The sequence below is a fragment of the Dama dama genome, chromosome 18, assembly GCF_033118175.1.
Source record: "Dama dama isolate Ldn47 chromosome 18, ASM3311817v1, whole genome shotgun sequence".
Lineage (NCBI taxonomy): Eukaryota > Metazoa > Chordata > Mammalia > Artiodactyla > Cervidae > Dama > Dama dama.
Genome location: NC_083698.1, coordinates 111194748 through 111200747, shown reverse-complemented (window position 1 = coordinate 111200747; position 6000 = coordinate 111194748).

Below are 6000 nucleotides of genomic sequence, written 5' to 3'. Positions count from 1 at the left end.
TGTACAAGCCCAGGACGCGTCCAGGACGGCCCACCGCTCCGACCGCGTCCCTCAGCCCCCTTCCTTCCTTCCTTCCCCGTGTCGCGACTCGCTGTCTGCTTCCTTTTTTTTTTTCCCCAAAGCGTGCACGTCTTTGTCTGCCGTGTGGCTCCAGGCCTGCAGCGTCTCCATCAGAATGATTGAAACTGTCACTTGGAGCCGATGTTCACTTAGGCCTCCCTGCGCCCAATTACCCCTGCAGTGAGGCGCCTCCTTGGGATCCCTGGGAACTTTCTGCAGAGACCGAACCTCTGTGTCAGTGTTTCCCCAACAGTTTCCCTCGGAACACCGGTTTCTCCAGGTGTTGATGCTGTTTGTCCTGCAGAAGGGAAGGGGGAGGTTTCCAAGGAAGAAGCGGTCAGGGTCTCCTCCTGTAGGAAGAGTAAAGGCTCTGAGAAGGCTGGAGGTGAACCCGCCCCTGTGGTTTTACATAAACAGACAGGCATCTTCCCCGGTATCTTTCCCCAGGGAGCAATAGTGAAACCTCCACATCTGCAACTGTCTGGGAGAATCCTGTTTAGCAATGTGGATGGGAAATGGTCTGAGAGCAAATCAAACGGGCATATCGTCTCCATTTTGTGACCTTGTAACTGAACAGCTCGGCCCACCAAGAGGTTTGGAGGGCTGCTGTCTGGGCCGATCCCGGGGGAGATGATGGAGGAGAGTCAGTTTGTCTCCACTGCCTGCGGGCTTCACGCTTTGGCCACTTCTTCCCTGTCGGTGTCCCCTCTCCTCAACCTGCTCATATCCCCCGTCTTGTGATTTTGCCCATCTTTCCGCTCCCTGAAATCACCTTTCATGACCAGAATGGAAAGCTTGTTTATACTGTGTAAATGACTAGCTCACTGATAGTGCTTAAATTTGGTGTGGGCAGGAGGCTTTGTGCATACCACACGCAGGCCCTGGGGTGTTTGCCTCGCAACAGAGGACCGCTTCCTGTTTTCCCCTTCCCTGCCACCCTGTGCCTTGGGGCTACCGAAGGTAGTCTGGCCCAGCTCAGCAGTACAACCAGGGTCTCAGCCATGTGCCACAGCCGTCGGAGGAGGGGTGAGGGGGTGGGGCTCCAGTGTGTCCACCTACAAGCTTCCCTCCCTCTCCCCAGCTGCCCTTGGGGTCTCCAAGGCAGCTCCCCAAGCCTACCTTTTGGAGTTTGGGAGCAGGAAGGTTTTCCTTTCTGAGTCACAAGTTCAAGTGCAGATGGGCCTTCGTCTTTCTTCTCTCAGCTGTGTCCCGCGCGGTGTGGCGATCACCCAGAGGCCCGTGCACGTTCTTAGTGTGGCGGAGACAGGGACCGTCTCCCTGGACACAGCCTCTCTCCCTTGGACGGTGGACTTGCTCTCCTGTTTGTCGGGGGCTCAGCTGCTCACAGAGGCCCGGTTCTGATCCCCTCTCAGCTGGGCGAGGCCAGGAGGCCGTGTGGCAGGGGGGCAGTAGGTGCAGAACCACCAGTGCATCCTCCCCGCTCCCCAGGCCCCGCATTCCACCACCACACCTGGGAGACAAACACCCTCCAACTAAACCCTCAGGACAGCATCCAGGGAATGCTCCCTGAATCAGTGTGGCCGAGGTCCTGGCTCTCTGTCCTGGGTGCCTGTCACACCTTGGAGGGGGCCCAGGGTTGCCAACCGGGGGCAAAATGAGGTCTGAACAGTGGTGTTTGCAGGGAGAGACCCGTGGTACAGGAAGAGCCCATCAGGAAAGGTGGGGGCAGGAGGGATGCCGACCGCAGGTGTCCCCAAATTCGGGTGGCGTGTCTGTGCGTCTGTGCCTCTGTGGCTGAGGTGGATAAACGGGGTGTTGGAGGCCTGCCTGCCCGGTAGGAGAGGAAGCTGGAGGGGGTCCCTGGGTTCCAGCGTGGACACCCAGACGGGAGCCAGGGACCCTTTGCGGTTCCTGCCCTTCTGTCCTGCTCTTGTAACCGACCCTCCTGACGGAGCTCAGTCAGCAGCAGAGGAGAGCTCCGTCCTCTGATGGAAGGGCCAGTCAGGCTCCAGGGCACACGCTATCCCTCCAGGCGGCGGCAGGCGGCCTTCTTGGGTCTGCTCAGGGCTTCCCTGGGGGCTCAGATGGTAAAGAATCTGCTTGTAATGCAGGAGGCCTGGGTTCGATCCCTGGGCCGGGAAGATCCCATGGAAAAGGAAGTGGCAACCCACTCCAGCAGTCTTGCCTGGAGAATCCCGTGGACATAGGAGCCCGGCGGGCTACAGTCGATTGGGTCACAGAGCCGGATAGAACTGAGCAACCAACACGTTCACTTTCAGGGGCGGGGGGCGGGGCTCTCGGGGGCGGGGCCCAGCGCCTCTGCACACGGCCCGTCACCGCCGCCATCTTGAATCACGGTGCCGTGTGCAGCGTGTCTGCACACGGCCCAAAGTGCGGTGCCCCACGCGGCCATTTCTTAGCAGAAACTCTGATCCTCTGCATGCGGCCCGCTGTGAGCAAGTGGAATCACAGGAAACACCAGGAAGAAAACTGTGCTTATATATAAACACATATATATGTAAAAAAAAAAGATTTTCTTTTTATTACCCAGATTCTATGTTTATCCCTCAGGCATTGATAATGGGCTCTGCTGGTGGCGAAGCTGCAAGGGTGCAAGACGAAGCCTGTGAGGGGAGGCTGTGTGTGCAGGCCCGTGAGTGTTCACGGGCACGTGTTATGTGGGCACATGCGTGTATGTGTATGCGTGCATGTATTCTGACTGGGCCTTCCTGCGTCAGCAGAGAGAAGCTTTAGTTCCCTAAGAGAAGCCGTGGGTTTGGCGGGGCTGCAAAGAGGCCCTCTTACAAAGTCTGGGTTGGTTCGTGGCTGTCTGCAGAGTTGGGTGGGCGGGTGGATGGGGCCGGAGGGACGGGAGTAATTGGCCACATGAAAGAGGCTAGTCATTGGCTCTCCCTGTGCGGAGCGGCCGCAAACACCCCGTGGATTATTATATGGAGGGAATGAATTTTAAAAATTTATGCTTCCCGTGTTCTTCTCTTCATCACGTAGTCCTTTAAAAATAGCCTCAGCAGGCAATCTGAAATATTTAAGAGGATCATTCTTGATTAAAATCTAATAAAAGGTGGGGGTTGCCTTCCACATACAACAGGCACCACGTCACTGGAGGTGTGTGTGTGGGGGGCCTCCCACGTGGGCCCCCCTTCTGCTCGTCTCCTGGGAGCAGCCCACCCCCCAGGCCCATCCCTTGAGTCAGGACGCCTGGCACATCCCTTCACTTGGGAGGTCTGTACTGGGCCCCAGGACGGGGTCCTGTTTCCCGAGGTCCCACTCCATCTGCCCTGTGAGTGGTTGGCGAGATCAGGCCACCAGGAGGTTTGGGCGGTGGTCTCTGGGGTCCACTGGGCCCAGCCTGGCTGCGGTCTACTGCCTGGACCCAATGCAGAGGCAGAGCAGGGACACCCAGGGCCCTTTCCAAAGGTCAGCACTCAGACCTGCACCTGAACACCTAACATCTGTAAACGAGACTGCCCGTGCGCCAGGGAAGATTGTTTTTGTGGCTTCCTTTGAGATGGGACCTGCGTTTGTGTCTACATGAAGCGCTCTTTTAAGTAACATCTTGTAGTGTCTTGTCCAGCGGCTTCACTGTCTTGGTGGTGGGAGGCTCTGCTATTTCGCTGCTTTGAAATTGTGAAAAGCACTTGAACTGACTGGTACCTCCCAGGGCCCAGGAGAGCCCTTGCAGCCTGAAAAATGGAATAGAGACAAATTAAATGATAATATCGCACCTGCTCCAATCTGTAATTTAGACTCTTAATGAGAAAACAATGAACGCCTTTGCCTTTCTGCTATGTTGGAAGCACTCATCACAGTTGTTCGGGTTACAGGGAAAACCGTTCTCCTTCCCCAGCCTTTGCGGTGTGGGCCCTGTGTAGACAGTTCCCCCATCCCCAGGGTCAGAGCACTCCCCGGGTCTGGCGGGGCGTCTGAGTCCCTTCAGAGGACAGCAGGGGAGCCACCTCCTGGAAATACTGGCCCAGAAGCTCAGTGTCCACCCGCTAGCCTTGGGGAGCTCTCAGCGTCCGCTTGATGGCAGGTGATCCGGAGAGTGAGGCCATTTGCAGTATGCCCCAGGTGCGGCCCATGTTCTAGAAGGTTCTAAGAGGAGGAAAGGCCTCTGGGGGTGGGGAGTGATCTCTGCCACAGCCCCTGAAGAGCTGCTACGGTCCAACAGCCGCTCCTGAGGAGACGTTCCCCCCCTGCTCAGTCACACCCCAACACCAGGCTTCGCTGAGCTTCCCTCGGACCAGGGTCCCATCGGAAGGGGCTGGAGGGAGCTTGTCCCTGCCCACGGGCAGCTGACCCTTTGCCGGCAGGAGGAGAAGACCGAGGACAGGCTCCTGGGGCCTGTAGACAGCATTTGGGGACCCTGTGCCTTTTCCCAGAGAGCTCTCTCTGTGTCCTCAGGGGCTTCCGTGGACCCCAGTGGCTGAGAGCCACCGTTCCCCGTCAGGCTTGGCCAGGTTCCGTCATCCCCCTGCTCCCGGTCTGTCCTTGGCTGCAGAGGGCAAAGCTGTGCAGTGACACGGAAGCAACGTGAGCGGAAAGCCAAGCTGGAGTCTGGGGGGCCGAGCAGACAGCGTGACCCCCTCCCCTCCGGCACTGCGGGGCCCCCTCCCCAGTTGGTGTGCGGGAAGAATTCCCAGCCTTTTCTCTGGGTTTCCCCCTTACTAATATGATCTCCAGCTGTTTGCCTCCATGAATGAAAAACAAGTCATTTTCCTTCATTAATGTGCCTGCTTCCAGAGCGACTCATTTAGGATTCATTCTGGCAGAGGCTGCAGCATCTGTTACCATTTTTACCTGGGCCCCACGGGCAAAGGTTCTTACCTTGCCGGCTTCAGAGGGTCGTGCACAAGCGTCTACTCTTCCTTCCCAGGTGTCGACAGCAGGCAGGAGCTGCTGGGAATTAATGGAGGCCCCCTTCCCCCGCCAGGTCAAACAGCCGGATTTGGCAGCCCGAGACGCCTGAAGGCAGGTGTGCACACCTGGCGGGGCCCCCGCTACCCCTTCCCTTCGATACTGAATCCTGACGATGCCCGCTGCACTGATGCCTCCCGATTGAGTCCTCCACACGGGGCTTAGGTGAGAATCCACTTTCCTCCTGGGACCCAGGGGTGCCCGGGGCTTCCTGCGGGGCTCCTGCAGACCCTGGGAACCCACTGGAGGGAGTCAGTTCACCGCGTGGTGCGGCAGCTGGTTAAAACCCTCAGGCCGTGAGGTGGCGGGACTGTGGTCTGGGTGGATCCGGCGGTTCTTTCCGCTGCATTAAGAACTTGGCTTTCTGCTGGTGTACGTTTTGGCCGCTGACATGTCATCCCTTTCTCAAACTCTCATTTTCAACAATCTGGCAAGCCAAGCCCCAAGCCCCAGCCCCAGCCCCTGTAACCTCAGTGAATAAATTGCCAAAAGCTCCATCCAGTTTGCGTGCAGCTTAAGAAACAGAATAGGATATGTACCACATTTTTTTTTTTTTTTTTCCCAGCATCAAATTCCCATTGAGATTTGCCTTTAAAAAAAATACCTCTAAGCCTCCAGTTGGTCTTTGATGAGGAGTGGGCTGGGTGGGGTGGGGTGGGATGCAGGGGAGGACGCAGGCGCCGCAGCGGCCACTAGGGGGCCCCGGCGCCTCGGCGGGAATCTCCGCGTTATCCGGGATGAGCCCCGCCCCTCTACCCGGGGGCCTTCCCGCCAGTGACTCTGTCCGCAGGGATCCTGGGGGATGTGTCTGTAGGGGTGGCCGGGTTCCAGGCGGGGTGCAGGGGTGGGAAGTGATGGAGGCGGTCTTGGACAGGAACTCCTTTCTCCTCAAATGCAGCCCCCCGGGTGTCCGGGAAAGCCCAAGCTCCAAGGAGCTCCCTGACCACCGACAAAGCAGGATCGCTACTGGGGGCAGCCGCGGGAGATCTGAGAAGCAGAGGCCGGCCCTGCCCGGATGGGCCTGCAGCAGCGGGAAGTGGT